Source organism: Loxodonta africana, chromosome 4 (genome assembly GCF_030014295.1).
Source record: "Loxodonta africana isolate mLoxAfr1 chromosome 4, mLoxAfr1.hap2, whole genome shotgun sequence".
Lineage (NCBI taxonomy): Eukaryota > Metazoa > Chordata > Mammalia > Proboscidea > Elephantidae > Loxodonta > Loxodonta africana.
In genome coordinates this window covers 40,526,647-40,542,651 of record NC_087345.1, presented here as the reverse complement: position 1 = coordinate 40,542,651, position 16,005 = coordinate 40,526,647, and the positions used below count along the sequence as shown (strand labels likewise).

General features: G+C 40.4%; 1 long non-coding RNA gene across 1 annotated transcript in view; it reads right to left on the bottom strand.

The window, feature by feature from the left end:
* The window catches only part of LOC111753172 (uncharacterized), a 76,281-nt gene extending 61,949 nt beyond the window's left edge, over positions 1-14,332 (bottom strand). Inside the window, exon 1 of the long non-coding RNA XR_010321727.1 lies at positions 5,235-14,332. This is a non-coding gene — a long non-coding RNA (uncharacterized LOC111753172). The remainder of the gene's footprint in view (positions 1-5,234) is intronic.
* Between the last annotated feature and the right edge of the window lie 1,673 nt (positions 14,333-16,005).

Below are 16,005 nucleotides of genomic sequence, written 5' to 3'. Positions count from 1 at the left end.
ACTTGCCCTAGGTCACGCAGTAAGAGAAGACAACCCAAAAAACCAAGAAGACAAGCTGGGATGTAAATCTAGGCAACCTAATTTCAGAGTCTGAGCTCTAAACATTCTGCTTACTCTGCTGCCTCCTCAAACAGGGGACATAGCATTGCCTTCTGAGACTTAATCTATAAAATCAGCACAGAGATATGCAAAATCTCTCCAAGGAGGCAGAATGGCCATCTGGCCAGAGTAGGCCTTTCTTATAAACTCATTACAGTTATTAATGTGACATCTTAAAAGAGGGGCTGGTCAACCACGGAACACAGAAAAATGGGGATCCTAAAGGCAAGACTAATAGCATGTGTCCAACCTTAAGGGAGAGGGGTCCTTGGTCAGCAGATCAAAATATTAGAGCAAGCTAGGCAGGGCCCCCAGCTATCTTAGTGGAAGTATATTTCCTAAGGTCAACCAAGTCTTTGCTCTGATGTTCTGTTCACCAAGCAAATGTCTGATACATTTGCCTATAGCAAGAAAAATACGTTGCTCTAGGGATTCAAATATTTGAGTAAATTAATGAAGCATACTCCTGGTTTAAATCCCAGTCACTTCTGTGTTTATTTAGTGTGATACGTCCCTCAAAGTCTACTCTACTCTCAAAAGACACAAAATCAGGTCTTCAAAGTAGAAAAACAGACATACACAGCAATACAAAAAATACACTAAGATAAATGCTCACAAAGGCTCTCACAGCCAGCCAATCAGCCTTCTCTAGTGAAACGCCTTTGCCCCCATAAGCCATCTTTGTAACTTTAATATGTGAAGAGTAGGGCCTAGCCAGCTGCAAGGAGTTAGACTAAAAAAAACACTTGCCATCTAGTCCATTTGACTCATGGTGACCCCAAGTCTTTCAAAGTAGGGTTTTCAATGGTTGATTTTTTCGAAGTAGATCACCAGTCCTTTCTTTTGATGCACTTCCAGGTGGACTCTAAACTTTCAGTTAGCAGCTGAGAGTGTTAACTGCTTGCATCACCCAGGGACTCCTAGGGCGTTAGGCTAAGGCATTTTAACTCCTAAAACTGTCCCTTTCTAAGATAAGGCTTGGTGGGACTAAGCCTACAAGTGGGTCTGAGTAACTTCATAAATTAGCTGTGAGGAGAGTACAGAGAAAGAAACTGATAATGGGGCAGGAACTGATGCCTACTAACTATTATGTAAAGTCAATTTCCTTTGGACCCTCAATTTCCTCATGTAAAGAATTGTAACTTAACGAACTACTTCACTCACCTACAGAGCCTTTGTAAAGATAAAAATCTATGTGAAATTTCTTTGTAATCTGTATGTAACTACACAAACATTAGGATTGCTAACCTGAATCTTGCATCTAGTGACTGGCACTGCACTTGCTAAATCCCGGGTACAGTTTCAAGTACACTTTGTATATTAACTCATTTCATGCTCGCAATAGTTGTTGGTTGTTGCCTTTGAGTTGGCTCCCGCTCATGGCAAACTTACATATAACAGAATGAAACTTTCCCAGTCCTGCGTCATCTTCATGATCATTGGCAATTTTGAGTCCGTTGTTTTGGCCGTTGTGTCAATCCATCTTGTTGAGGGTTTTCCTTACCTTTACTGGCCCTCTACTTTACCAAACATCGTGTTCATTTTTAGCAATCTGTCCCTCCTGATATGTCCAAAGTAAACAAGTCTAAGTCTTGGTCAATGTTCTGTGATGAATAGGGTTTTATTGGCTACCTTTTGGAAGTAGATTGCCAAGGCTTTCTTCCTAGTCTGTCTTAGTCTGGGAGTTCTGCTAAAACCTGTCTGTCATGTGTGACCCTGCTGGTATTTGAAATACCAGTGGCATAGCTTCCAGCATCATAGCAACATGCAAGCCTCCACAGTAGGACAAACTGACAGATGGGTGGTAGATGCTCACAATAAGCCTATAGTAAATGCTGTGGAGTGTCATTCAGAAACCCCCTGCAAGACCAAGGTGCTTTTTTCCCAGCTGACAAAGAAATGTTAGTGGCTGACTGTTCAGAACTGAGTTGCTGTCCAGAAATTGTCTCTGTCCAAAGGGAACTGACTCACTAGGGATACTGGCATCCGATAACCAGTTGTTTTGGGTAGAAAGGGACAAAAGTGCTCAGCCCTGTTGCCTTGATGAGATAGCTCTAAAGGACCATCTATCTCCAGAGAGCTTCCTGTGGGATGGGCTGAGGCCTCTGTTGCAGCTACATCACAGGCCGACTTCTGCCCCATCCTGCTCTTCTCACTCCCTTACAGAGCTGATCCCAAAAGCCCCTCCCTGACCCAATGAGCCATCTACATGCAAATATTTGTCTCAGAATCTGTTTCTGGAGCATCTGACTTAAGGCAAACACTAAGGAGTAGTATTATCATCAACCCATTTTTACACAGATATTAAGCAATTTACTCAAATTCACACAGCTAGTAAGTGGTAGAGCCAAGATTTGAAGCCAGGCCATCTAGGAAATAATTTTACTGGACATATAGCACAGGAATTTCTCTAAGCAGATGGACTGTTTGTGTCAGAAAAGTAGCTTGATTAATGGTTGGGCTAGAAGCTTAGGCTGAGGACCTGAATTTTGGTTGCTGCCATAACATCGGAGGAAGGGAAAAACTACTGTGAAAAAAAAAGGAATAGATTTGAATAGGGAGGGTTTGGGGATTAATCTAGAATGAAGGATGTACTGGGTTAAATGACGTCTTCCCAAAATTCGTGTCCTTCCCAGAACCTCAGAATGTGACCTTATTTAGAAATTGGCTCATTGAATGAGGTCATGCCGGATTAGGGCGGGCCCTTAATCCAATATGACTGGTGTCCTTATAAGAACAGAAGAAGAGACACAGAGAAAAGAATGCCATGTGAAGGCAGAGGCAGGGACTGAAGTTATTCTTCCACAAGAAAAGGAACACCCAGACCCTAAAGCTGGAAGAGGCAAGGAAAGATTCTCCCCTAGAGGCTTCAGAGGGAGCATGGCCCTGACAACACCTGGATTTGCCTCCAGAGCTATGAGAAAATTAATTTCTGTTGTTCTAAGCCACCTAGTTTTTGATCCCTAGGTACAGCAGCCCTAGGAAACTAATAAAGATGGGACATGAAAGGGGGAGAAGTAGAGGGAGAGAGGGTCAATTTAAATGGGGGAAAGATACGGGCTTTGTGATGTGTTCCTTCCCAGTGATATGCCGCCCTCCAAATAACTTCAGTAAAATCTCCCCAACTCAACAAATGCTTGATGTGTTTTGGATACCTTTTGGAAACCTGAGAAGTAGTTGAGTTCTGCACCTGATTTGACCTGGAACGAAATGGAGACCACTCATCCACCCTGAATGTGGACAACAGGACCATGAGAAGAAATTTTGAAATAGTCTGGAGCTTCCCCAAGTTGAGAAATTGAAGTTAAAGGCAAGCATACCATATCTTAAGGGCTGTCAGACCCAACCGAAATGTGGATGATATGGACTTGAAGTGAAGTAAATTCAAGGGCTACTAACAATAGACTCCCCACTTTGACCTTAAGACTTTATAGAATCAATTCTATCCACCCAACTCCCGGAAGGACTATCTATTCCTGTAAATCTTCAGGTCCATTAAGAGGACTTTTTTACGTCCTTCAACATGTCTAACACAAAGGGAAACACTGTACTGAAGATTGATTACTAGAAGATTTCTGTAAGGAATTTATAGTACCTAGACTGCTTGTCAAAAGGTTGACAATTCGAACCTATCCAGCAGCTCTGTGGGAAAAAGATCTGACAATCTGCTCCCATAAAGATTAAGGCCAAAAAAAAAAAAAAAAAATCTTATGGGGCAGTTCCACTCTGTCACATGAGGTCTCTATGGTTGAAATTGACTCAATGGCACCTACCAAAGACAGACTGCTTGTGAACACATACTATTTTTAATGATGTAACAGTGCTATGGCTAGGCTGATACACAACACTTTTATTTGATATTTACTTAAAGAAAGGCTGTGGAACAAGAAAAACACTACTGTCTAGTATAGGAATTTTCTATTCAGGTGGCCTGGGCTAAAAAGCCTAGCTCTGCTATCTACCAGATGTATGACTTTGGGCAATTAATCTTTCTGTGCCTCAGTTCCCTCAAAACTCACCTGGGTGGGTTGTTGTGAAAATTAATGAAACACTTAAAATGCTGGCTCTCCCATAGTAAGTTCTCAATAAATGACAGCTATAGTAACTGTCTTTCACACTATCAAAATATGATGTACCTGAACAGTTACAAGTTATGCCCAAAATGCATATAGCACTTAAAATTAAGCAGAACAAAGGAAATGCAATGCCTTCCAAGACTCATCCTACCCATCGAGTAAAGCTTAAACCATTGGCTGAGGGTCAGGCAACATGCATCAGCTACTCAGGCCGTTGTACGTATTTCAGATAGATACTGCCTGAGCCGAGTACCTGTATCATTAGCTGTGACTACTACAAAATTAAAAAGAAAAATTCTTGGCTCAAGCCTCTAATGATAATAATTTAAATTATATGTTTTAGTCCATTACCATCATCAAAGAGACAATCCGATGGCATAAGAATATAAATACTAGGCCAAGATATGACTTCAGAATACCATTGTCTTTTGCTCATTTTAAAAAGTCTTAGGGACAAAAGGAGTGACATCTCCTAAACTATAACCGCTATGAAAAGAAATGGGGTAAAATAGTTATGTTGGGTAAGGTTTATATTAGGTAATAAAAGCCAAAGATCTGATTTATTCATCAAGTTTGACTCTTTTTAACGAAAACTCCTATATGGTGGGGTCCCAGTCTTAGCAAGACCTGTCCATGATCTCAGCATTATAAATACCACCATTTAGAAAGAGAGTGGTGGTTTCTCATCTGCAAAATAAGGAAATGTCATCATTAGAGAATCAAAATGAGATAATTTATATAAAAGCAATTTGAAAACTCCAAAATGCATGTATGGTAGTTATTATTATAAAGGGAGTTAAGATTTCTCAGTGAATTCTGGATACCATTATGTGAAAATAAAATAAAATTTGAGCATGATGTTCAAAAGCAGTACTATTTGTACACCACTGAAGCTCTGGCAGAGCATTTTTATCTTTACAACATCTGTTCATTCTCATGACCACCTTTGGAGGAAGTCACTTGTTGTTTTGCCTGTTTACCAAGAAGATGAGTGAAATTCCAGGTAACAAACATACACAGCAAAACCAGGACTCAAACATTCAGTTTATGATTTCAGACCTTAGCTCTGTCTTGTATGCCTCCTTTAGAGAAGAGAATTCTGCAATAGAAGTCTCTAGACTTAGCATCTCCTCTCATCGTTGTGCATCGCTTTCAGTTATCTGCAAAATAGAAATAATACAAGCTAACTTCCCCCTTTTATAAGTGAGAAGTAGCTCAAAAATATGCAAGAGGTGGCAAAAACCATGTCACCCCCACAATATTTTACCTGTTATCTTCCAGGAAAAAAAAAAAAACAAACTAGAGTCATTTATCTAAGTCAAAGCTTTGTGTCCAGCAGGCGATTATACTAGTAGCTATGCTTTATGCAGCATACACCTGATGCGGCCAAGTTGACTCCGACTCATAGCGACCCTATAGGACAGAGTAGAAGTGCCCCATAGGGTTTCCAAGGAGCAGCTAGTAGGTTCAAACTGCTGACCTCTTGGTTAGCAGCTGAACTTCTTAACTATTGCGCCACCAGGGCTCCTACGCTGCATACTAAGTGCCCCAAAACTGAGGGACTTAAAATAATTAACCTGCATTATTGGTCAAAAGTTTATGGATCAGCCAGTGGTATGCCTGGTCCCAACTAAGGTCACTTGTGCATCTGTGGTCAGCTGTGACTGGGATGAGTGACTCTGTTGCCCTTGCTTTCCTGTGTATCTGCGGTTTGGCTAGCTGTAAGTTGGTTAGCTTCAGCTGAGACCATTGGTCCCTCCCTGTGTATAGGTTCGCTATGAGTCAGAATCGACTCGACGGCAGTGGGTTTGTTTTTTTGCGTGTGTGTGTGTGTTCTTCCATCCTCCAGGAGGCTATCCCAGACTAATTCTTATGGCAGCAGTTTGGGTCCAAAGGAGGAAACAAAAACCGGCAGGGCCTTTTAGGGCCTAGGATCAGAACTGGGACATTTTCCCTTCCACTGCATTTTATTGGGCAAAGCAAGTCACAAGACCAGCACAAAGTCAAGAAGTAGAAAATAAATTCCACCTCTTGATAAAACAAGCTGCAAACCCACAGAAAAGAGAGTGGACATGGAGAGTCGAAGAATTGAAGCCATGTTTTCAATCAACCCACTGTGGCCATTAATATGTTATATCACAGAGGAGGCAGGTCTAGCATATTAACACCTACTAATATACATATATTTTTAATATTTTTGCTTAGGTTAATTGGTTATCACCTTGTAACATGGAAAGATCTCAGGTAATCAGTTGAGAAACTTAGTAATAAAACATAATAATGTACCCATCTTTATATTCCTAACACTTAGCACTGTATCAGGCAAATGTAGCCATTCCATTAAAATAATAATAATAGTGATAAAAGAAATGAATAAAGGGAAAATTACTATACTAGGAATCAGGGAACCAGAAAATACGGTTCACAGTTCAGCTATGCCAAATTACCTGTAGAACTTTGGAAGAAAATAATTGATACTTAGTAGGCATTCTAGACACAAAGTTAGACTGAGCATTCTCTAAGTAGTCTTGTTTATTACTATTATTTTAAAGTATTAGTGCTACAAAAAAAAAAAGAAATTGTGTAGATGCAACATAAAAAAAACATACTCATTATATATTTGGGGAGACTGAGGCTAGGAAAACTAATCACCTGGCTAGAAAATACAGATGATTGATATCAGAGATTAGAACTCAGACCTCATGACTCCCAGCCTAATCCCCTTGTGTTACTTACTCTATTATGTAGTTTTTCAAAGTATAGTCCGTGAACCAGCAGTATCAACATTCCCTGGGGGCTTCACTGAAACGCCTGCTGAATCAGGATCTGAATTTTAGCAAGATTCCCAGGTAATTCATATATACATTAAAGCTGGAGAAGCTCTAGGCTTCCTAATAAATATTTCAAGGCCAAAAAACCTAAAATAATTTGCTTAGTTGGGGGAATGGTCCTTTGCATATCTTAACACTAAAACCATTTTTTCTCTATACCTTCCTCTTCCATTTCTCACCCTCTCACTACTTAATTTAACAACTATCTCCTGACTACTTGCTCTGTACTAGGTATCTTAGAGCCCTGGTGGCACAGTGGTTAAGAGCTACCAATGCTAACCAAAAGGTTGGTAGTTCAAATCTACCAGCCACTCCTTGGAAACCCTATGGGGCAATCCTACTCTGTCCTATAGGGTCACTAAGGTACCTTAGAAACATAAGGAGCAGGCCCTTACTGTCCTGGAGCTGACACTCCAAAAGGGAGTCAAAACCCCCTTGCTCTCTTCCCAAATCCTCCTTCCTTCCTCTGTGCCCTCTCTTTGCCCTTTACCTTCCCAACATCCTCCCACTTCCCATCTTAATGATTCCATGGCTCGAAGCTAATTTAGGAAGTTGTTGGTTTAAGAGCAAAGTACCTTGTTCTTTTGAACTTCCAATTCCAGAGTAGCACGTGATTTAAAATGTTGAAGAAGTTCGATCAGACCCTCTTCCAAGCAACTTACAGCAACACGAACCAAAAACTGTGAGCCTCTAAAGTATACTCAAGCACTCTCAACACTTTGTTGGAAATTCTGTATGAATGCAATATAGGCTAGTCACACACTTTTGTTTTGTTTTACCTAATACAGTCTTTTCTCTAGGAGAAACTGAGATACTGGAACAAAAATAAAATAAAATTGTATTTTTTTTTTCTCAAGTGTTTAATGCCAGCACATCTACCTCTATAAATAAAACATTTAGTTTTCATTCAGGATAAAAAGGATCTGTCAACAACAACTGGTTAATGTTAATCAAGAACTTAATACGAAACAGACAACTGATTTAAAAATTTTTCAGTAAATTAGCTATTTTCTGATGAGCATTATATGGAACGGAGTCTTCACATTACACAACTGGATCACCAGAAATCATGGCTTAAGTGATACTACTCAATTCCTTTGAGGCTTATAAGCCTTGCATTTTATGTTTCAGTGTTTGGAAGAAGTATACCTTTCTTTCTTTTTATACTCTCTCATAGGCGCTCCTTGGAAACTCTATGGGGCAGTTCTGCTCTGTCCTATAGGATCGCTATGAGTCAGAATTGACTCGACGGCAGTGGGTTCATAGTTCTGAAGAGCTCAGAGCTCTTTACATTCTTCTTTCCTTCACTTGCCTTCTCCTCCTTCAAAGATATTCCAAGACGATTCTGCTTTTCAAAATCAAGACTGCTTGAACTTTCGCTGAGAGTAATGAAATTTCAATCTTCCACACAATGGCAACTGCGTCCTCTTTCTACTCTCTTAGTGTAGTCAGAATAGCAACCGTCCAGCGTGAACAATAGGACTACTTCTCAGTTCTAAGGGATTGGCTGTTGCTGAACAGCAGTGCATGGAAATAATCCTTGGAAATCCCATGGGTGACATTTGTCATTCCTTATCATCCATGCAGCACACAGCCGGAACTTGATAAGACACCCAGAAAGGAGATAATGGCTGCTATCAAGCTGTCTAGGTAGAAATAATAATAATCTGTTTATGGAAAAGCAGCTGTCCTATTGTTTCCGATTTCATGAAATCCCAGAATCAGATCCTCTCTCCCATGCCAGCCCCATCCCCTTTCCCCATGCCAATCCAATCACGTTGGGGCTTTAATGATGGGCATTTTCTTTCATGCTCTTTTGATACAATAGACAAAGATTCACATAAATACCCCATAATCATATTCAGTCACATGATGAACTTTAAAGCCTAGAGACCAGACATCATTTTTGAAATCTGTAAGAAGTTATATGTCAGAGGCATTTTATAGGAACATGTGAAGCCTGGGAGAGCTTTGTAATGAATATAGGAAATCCCTTGGATCCCTTTTTAAGACATACACAAAAGTCAGAATTATTGCAAATGAACATCCCAGTGATCATTGTAGCCCGGAATCTTAACACCAAGAGTTTCAAAGGTAGATCTCAATTTCTCAAAGTGAAACCTGAAAGAATTGTGATACTCTGGGTGGCAACAAGGCAGGTCACATTTACGCTCACTCCTTTTCGTTAGTGCTAACAGGGCAGCCAAAGGCTAAGAACAATCTGGCTGTGATGTCGTTGTTCTACATCCCTCTGGAAACCAGATTGTTCCTCTGGCTAGGGAAAGGCCTCCCTTGGCTGAATACATGGTCACTTTACTTAACAGTGCTCAGATAGCACATTGCCTTTGTCACTGTCATCCTCGCTAGGGTTGTCTGTGAATGCTACACTCCTCTATCTTCAATGAAAGAATCAGGCAGCCATGCCCTTCAGGGTGAAACAATACAACTGAAGAGAATCGAATATATCAGTTGCTTATTCTCTCTATGCAATACCAGGATGCCATCAAAGCCTGGGTTTTTCACTTCTAGGCTGATGGATACCGTTACCCCTACAATAAAGTGATGCCATAAGTGTGCCTTATTATAGAAAGCAGAGGGGGAGGGCTGCCTTTGTCAATTTTTCTTGTGGTTTTCACAGCAGTTGTTATCACCTGCAATTTACCTAAGCTGTTTCCCCTTTTGGTAAGGCACGACAATGATCAAAGAAGAATAAGGAGAAGAAAGATAGGTACATGATAACGGAGGACACAATATTGAAAAATTTTCCCACTGACTAGTTCCTTGGATTTGTATGGTCGAATCACTCTGTAAGTCAGATTTCTCCTTTACCTTACCTTTCCAGTTGCTGTCTGTCACATGGATCGAATTTTGCCCTCCAAAATATCTGTCAACTTTGCTAGGTCATGATTCCCAGTATTGTATGATTGTCTACCATTTTGTCATCTGATGTGATTTCCCAGTGTATTGAAAATCCTATCACTATGATGTAATGAGATGGATTAGTGGCAGTTATATTGATGAGACCTACAAGATTAGATCATGTCTTAAGCCAATCTCCTTTGAGATATAAAAGAGAGAAGCTAGCAGAGAGACATGGGGACCTCATACCACCAAGAAAGCAGTGCCAGGAACAGGGAATGTCCTTTGGACCTGAGATTCCTATGCTGAGATGCTCCCAGACCAAGGGAAGGCTAATGACAGGGACTTTCCTCCAGAGCTGACAGAGAGAGAAAGCCTTCCTCCGGAGTCAGCGCCTGGAATTTGGACTTGTAGCCTACTGGACTGTGAGAGAATAAACTTCTCTTTGTTAAAGCCATCCACTTCTGGTATTTCTGTTACAGCAGCACTAGATGACCAAGACACTGTCTAGTCAATTCGAACTCACGGCTACCCGATGTGTGCCAGAGTAGAACTGTGCTCCATAGGGTTTTCTTTTTCTTTCTTCTAATTGTGGTGAAAATATACACCCAAACATTCACCAGTACAACAATTTAGAAGGGTTTTCAATGGCTGATTTTTTTGGAAAGAGATCACTAAGCCTTGCTTCTGAAACACCTCTTGGCAGATTCGAACCTCTAGCTTTTTGGTTAGCAGCCGAGTGCATTAACTGCTTGTACGACCCAGGAACTCTGATGTCTCCTCACCCCTGAATCAGTCCAGGTCTCTTCTACCCAACAAAGGGGTGCCCAGCTGATTTCTTTCTTCTCCTCTTCTCTCCTCTGTCTACACTCCTCTCCCCTTCCTCTGCCCTTTCCTTTCTCCCCCTTTCTCTGTATGTCAAGTGACTGTCACACTACATGCAAGCATAGGTCAAGTAATGCTGTCTCTGTGAGGCCTTGCTCTACCCTATCCCACCTTTTCCCATCCTCCACCAGAATTAATCGTGGCATTTTATATATATTATAGCTATTTTTCATTCTGCATTACATGCCTTTTTGACCAGCCAGAATATGAACCCCAAGAGTAGGTATAATGCCTTCTTTATTTATTTTTTTAAGTCATCTTTGGAAAGGTAATTTAGCAAAGTGAATAAGGGAATGGCTTTTGTGTCAGACAGACCTGGATTTGAACCTTAGCTCTGATATTGACTAGCTGTGTGTCCTTGAGCTTTCTGTGACTCAATTTACTAATAGGTAAACTTGGGCTACTTCATAAAATTTATGAAAGGATTAAATGAATTAAAATATGTATATGTAAAACATTTAGCATAATGCTGGCATACAATACGTTCTCAATAAATGGTAGCTATAATTACCTGTATAATGAAGGAAATCTGGCGGCCCAAAGGTTAAGTGTTTGGGTACTACCAGAAAGGTTGGCAATTCAAACCCACCCAGCTGCTCCGAGAGAGAAACACCTGAAAATCTGCTTTCATAAAGACTGTTGTGTGTCGTTGATTTGATTCTGATTCATAGTGACCCTATAGCAACTCTATAGGACAGAGTAGAACTGCCCCATAGCATTTCTTAGCCCGTAATCTTTTTTTTTAATCTTTACCAGAGACCTGGTGATCTTTTAATCTTTACTAGAGAAGATCACCAGGTCTTTTCTCCTGCGGACAGGCTGGTGGGTTCAAACCACCAACTTTTCCGTTAGCAGTCCAGTGCTTAACTATTTCACCACCAGGGCTCCTTCTGTAAAGGTTACAGCCTTGGAAGTCCTATGGGGCAGTTCTCTGTACATGGAGTGCTTAGGAGCTGAAAATCAACTCAACAACACCCAACAACAACAACAACATAATAATTTTAATTAATTTGATGTTCCTGGCCACCCCACAGTAGACTATCAATAAATATGAATTGAAGAATGAAGTTAAAGAACAAATGAAATATACATACTGTCATCCTCCTGTTGTAAACTGCGTTGGTCTCTGCTTATCTGAAGTCTCAAAATGAGCTATAGACTGCCTATGGGAGGTGTATCAGAGAAAAAGAAGGTGATCACAAGAGAGTTCGTAATGAGTCTTCTTTCTGGAAGCTTTACTATAGGTAGTGGATTCTAGAAACCCACACAGTTTTCTCTGTGAGGACCTTTGCCATAAGTACAGAATTTACCACTCTCCTTTTCTGATAATGAGGTGAAAACACAGCTGGGGCAGGTACCTCTCGCCCATGACCAGGCAGGCCCACAAAGGGGAACACAAAGGAGATCATGGTGATGTCTGCCTACCAGGCTGAGTCATGACAGCATTCAGGAAACATGGAGATGTGGCCTTTGACTCATGCTTCCTTCTCACAATAGTCCTTTATTACAAAAATCATTACAAATCATCTGGTCTCACATCACGAGTACCTGTAAAATTCTGAGAGTGTCTGGATTCAAACCCCTCCATAAGACACCAGAGGGGTTAACGTCTGGCCAGCAATCACAGTCTGGCAGCAACTATCCCACACATAATGGGCATTGTTGTCCCTGAGATTTTGTCTGTTTTTTCTGGCAGGCTTTACTATTTGGATCCGATGCCAAAACAGAAAAGGAAAAAATCAGTCTGCAGTTGTTGTTTTTTTTGTTTTGTTTTGTTTTTCCTTATGCATACATACGACAAAGCTGATCATAGAACTGTTGTTTTGCTACATTTCCAGGAAAGTTGTTGGCTCACTCTTCAGAGAAGATGACTTATCGACTTAAAATACATTTATTTCAAAAGGAAATTCATTCATATATGTATGTGAGGCACTCTTAACATCCTAATGTGGCTGCCTTCTCTCAGATATGAAACACCACATTACAACTGTACTAGCTGATAAGTGAACTGTGGCTGGCCCATCCATCTGTACGTAAAATCCATTTGCATGACGTTATTAATGTGCTCACTCATTAACCTTCCCAGGTCACTTGCAATCTCAGGATTTGTTTGTCACTCCCACCTGATGGGCCCCCAGATGTTCCCATCTGAAGCCACATGAACATGTCTTACCAAGTTACCACTATAACAAAACCTCATGATAAAACACCACATTCCATTTGAGTAGGAAGGACTGGGCTTTTTTAAATTTCCAATCTGTTGTGAATCAACACATCCGTAAAATCTGAAATCATGCGCTTGGATATCACAACACATCAAAGTGTTATAAAGGTCATAAACATTCTGAGTTTCTGTACTTAACCACGAACAAATGGTTTGTGGACCAAACTGGTCCATGAAGCACACCTTGAGTGGCATTGATGACCATGAGCTTAGTTATATAGCTGCTTGGCCATATTTTAGATCAGGGTTCACAAACTTTTTCTGTGAAGGACCAGATAGTAAATATTTGAGGCTTTATGAGCCATATGATCTCTTGTAACGAAATGACTTGGTGCTGCTATTGTAGTGTGAAAGCAGCCACAAACAGTAAGAAAGTGAGTGAACATGGTTGTGTTCCCATGAAGCTTCATTTACAAAAACAGGCCACAGGCCAGGTTTGGACCACAAGCTGTAGTTTGCCAACCCCTGGACAATGATGACGATGATGGCGATGATACCTAACATTTACTGACCAGCTACTATGCGCTAGGCCCTTTCTATCCTTCTAAACTCAAAGGTTAGGTTGTTGTTGTTAGTTGCTGTCGAGTCAGTCCTGACTTATGGCAACTCTAAGCGTGCAGAGTAGAATCACACTCCAAAGGATTTTTAAGGCTGTGACCTTTTGAAAGCAGATCAGCAGGCCTATCTTCCGAAGTACCTCTGGCTAGGTTTGACCTGTCAACCTTTCAGTTAGTAGTCCAGCGCTTATCCATTTGGACCACCCACGGGCTCCTCTTAGGTTATGTAACATTGTTTTAATGTTGCAGAGGATGAAAATGTGACATAAAAAAAATTAAGAAGTTATCTCATTTTATTCTGAAAATAGGCGAGTGGTCCAGGATCCAAATCACAGTCTCTCGGCTATTCTTTACTATACTATGAATGATTTTGTGGTATCTTTTTAACTATGAACAAAAAACATAATATATTAGCGTGGTCTTGGTCATCTTCTTCCCTTTCTCATCTCCCCACTTGTTGTCCATGTCAACAGTACCAAAAGTTTTGGTGTCCTATCATGTCGTAGGGCCTATATGAAATCAAGACCAGGTTTGGATACAGCTGATAACAAAACACTCATTAAAACATTCATTTATTCAGCAAATACATGCTAAGTGCTCATTATGTGTCAGAATCTGTTCTAAGCTATGGGACTACAGCAATGAACAAAACACACAAGATCCCACCCTTTAAGAGCTTAATTCTAATAAAGGGAGGTAGAAAATAAACAAAAAGTTATGTATTATGTTGGGGTGGAAGCGTAGTCAGTGCTTTGAAGAAAAAGAAAGCAGAGTAACAGGATAGAGAATGACAAGCAGATATTTCTATTTCATCAAATCTTTAGCTCTCCCTCACCAACTAAAATATATAAATTCTAAATACAGCTATACTTTCAAATATATCTAGTAAGTATTAAAAAAAAAAAAAAAAAAGAACCCTTGCCATCAAGCTGATTCCAACTCATAGCAACCCTATAGGACAGAGTAGAACTGCCCCCTCAGGTTTCTAAGGAGCGACTGGTGGATTCGAACTGCCAACATTTTTGTCAGAAGCTGTAGTACTTAACCACTGTGCCAACAGGGCTCCACTATACTAAGTATAAGAACACAGTATTTATAGAATGTTTTTGTACCTTCTTTTTATCAGTTATTTCCCCTCTTCTTGTGTAGGAAAGGATAGTGAGGACAAAACTAGTTCATTCATTCAAGTTGCAAATATTTATTGACTGCCTACTTTACCTACTTTGAATATCTAAAGTGTACCTGACCCAGTCCATGGTTTTTTCAACATGCCTACAAAAGCTGGACAATGAAAAAGGAAGACAGACGAAGAATTGATGGGTCTGAACTGTGGTATTGGCAACGAATAGTGACTATTCTATGGACTATCAGAAGACTGAACAAATCAGTTTTGGAAGACATACAACCAAAATGCTCTTAGAAGCCATGATGGCAAGACCCTCTCAAATACTTTGAACATGTTCAAATACTTTGAACATCAGGAAAGACCAATGATTAGAAAAGGACGTCATGAATGGTAAAGGAGAGAATCAGTGAAAATGAGGGAAACCCTCAGGGAGATGGATGGACACAATAACCACAACAATGGACTCAAACACACCAAACAGCATAAAGATGGCGCAAGACTGAGCAATGTTTCCTTCTGCTAATTATAAGGTCACCATGAGTTGGATCTGCCTCAAAGGACCTGAAAACAATAACACTTTGTGCCAGGCTCTGTTCTTAGAACAGTGGAATTCAACAGTAAGCAAAATAGGCAAATATCCTTCCGCGAAGTAGCTTCCATTATGACCAGGGTAGCCGGACAGAAAACAATATAAACATGTGTTAGAAAGTAGTAAGTACAACGGGGGAAAAACAAATGCACAGCAGAATGAGAAGAGAGGAGTGTGTAGGGGATGGGGGGCAGGTTGTAATTTAAAATACTCCAATAACTTTCACTCTTTCAGGTAATATGTAGCTAAAACAATACCTATTTGAGCATCAACTCCTGGTTTTTAGTTCACTCATTACTACAGTCAGTGTGTCATCAATTAAGAGAAAATGCAGGATGTTTGGTACTGAGTGTTCTATTTAAGTCCGGAGAAAGAAATGTTATTCTTTCAAAGTCATTTTTGCCCTTCCTTTTCCCTTGCTTCAGAGAAAATTCTAAGGGGCTGGCAGCTAAAACAATGTAGGGATGGGAGAGGGGAAAGGAAGGAAAAACTGAGGGCCAGCATTCATACTGGGTGATTGTTTTAACAAGGATGTAGCTGTGGCCCAACCCTCTTGGGTCCCAGGACGGCCTTGCTAGGGAGCCCACAGGAGCAGAGCTGGCAGACACTGAGTATTTTCCATTAAGCGTGGCATTCATGTTTTTAAAAAGTAATGAGATGTTAATATAGATTTGAATTTTAATCAGATCCAACTTGGGAACAGGGTGTTTTTCTGCAAATGTGAAATATTTCTAAGCTTTTAGGAAAATGTCACCCATA